Below are 1,592 nucleotides of genomic sequence, written 5' to 3' on the forward strand. Positions count from 1 at the left end.
AGAAGGCTGGCGGTTCAAACCCACCAGCCACTCCTCGGAAGGAAGGTTGGGCAATCCTACTACTGTAGTGATACTGCCTCGGAAACTCAAGGAGAGGTTGCTATGAGTTGGGGCCGACTCGACGGCATATAACAACAACAACAACAAGAGAACCAAGACATCTGGAGACTTTTATGGTGTAACTCCTTCTATATTCTCCCGCCCCTATTTTCTTTAAATAAAAGTTTTATTGAGAGAATATCTATGACCCATACAATTCATCTATTGAAAGTGTACAACTCAATAGGTATTATATATTCACCAACAAACAAAACCAAACCCACTGCCATCGAGTCTATTTGAGCCATAGAAACCCCCCATTGGGTTTCCAAGGCTATAAAACTTTACAGAAGTAGGTTGCCTCATCTTCCTCCCATGGAGCAGCTGGTAGGTTTGAATTGCCAATCTTCTAGTTAGCCCTCAAATGCCTTACCCACTACACTGCCAGAGCTCCTTAATATATTCAGAGTTGTGCAATCATCACCACAATCAATCGTTGAGTATTTTCCTCATCCCAAAAAAGAAATCCCATATCCATTAGCACCAGCTGGGTATGGTTCTGGGCTAAGACGTGTCCAGCTCTATGTGTTTTCTATGTAATTCTAACTTTCATCTGATTTGGAGAAGAGAATTATACACAGGTAGGCATAGCTTTAAATATAAGAAAAAATTAAGCAACAATATGTATATACTTGTATCTTTAAATAGATTTTTGGAAGAGTCTATGAAGCAGTTGATGGAGTGGATTTAGGGAGATTCTTACTGACGTATAGAGTAGTAAGTGGTCTCTATTTTGAGATTATCTTGGCAATGCAAGTTCAGGTTTTATGTGATGTGTGTGCGTGTGTGTGTGTTTGTACCTGGCCCTGGCCCTTGTTAAGTTTGAATACTGAAACTGGCTAGCAGTGATTTGCTGGTGACTTTGTCTGAAATCTTAAACTTGTAATCATGAAGCATGTATGTTTCCATTAAAGTAGCACTTTCCCCAACATTTTTCTTATGAAAAAAAAATTATTTGTTTTTCAATTTAATTTTTATTGTGATTTGGGTACAAACTCATTTTTCATACAGCAGTTCATACACCTTTTGTTTCATGACATTGACTGCAATTCCCCACAATGTAACAGCTCTCTTCCCACTTCCTCCCTGTTGTTACCTCATGCCTTTGTCCTTCTTTCTTATGCATTTCTGCCCCCTAAGGAAAATATGGAACCGTCACAAATTTGTATGTCATCCTTGCACAGGAGGCATGCTAATCTTCTCTGTATTGTTCCAATTTTAGTATATGTGCTGCCAAGGCAAGTACTAATATGAAAAATTCTAAACATACTGAAAAGTTGAAAGAATTGCACATTGAACATACATATACCCACCACCGAGATTCTGCAATTAACATTTTACTCTCATTTGCTTCATCACACATCTATTTATTCATCCCTTTACCCATGCATCAATCAGTCTTGATTTTTTAAAATACATTTCAAAGTAACTTGTAGTCATCAGTACATGAAGTAGCATATTTTGAGTTCTATTTGAAAATATATAAAGTGTCC

At 37.7% G+C, this 1,592-nt stretch overlaps 1 non-coding gene across 1 annotated transcript; it reads right to left on the reverse strand.

Moving 5' to 3' along the window:
- Positions 1-1,239: 1,239 nt before the first annotated feature.
- Positions 1,240-1,345, reverse strand: LOC122151549. The gene has a single exon (XR_006164205.1). It is a non-coding gene; the product is annotated as a U6 spliceosomal RNA (small nuclear RNA).
- Between the last annotated feature and the right edge of the window lie 247 nt (positions 1,346-1,592).

Source organism: Orycteropus afer, unplaced genomic scaffold (assembly GCF_000298275.1).
Source record: "Orycteropus afer afer isolate SDZICR_OR568_19922 unplaced genomic scaffold, OryAfe1.0 scaffold00546, whole genome shotgun sequence".
NCBI lineage: Eukaryota > Metazoa > Chordata > Mammalia > Tubulidentata > Orycteropodidae > Orycteropus > Orycteropus afer.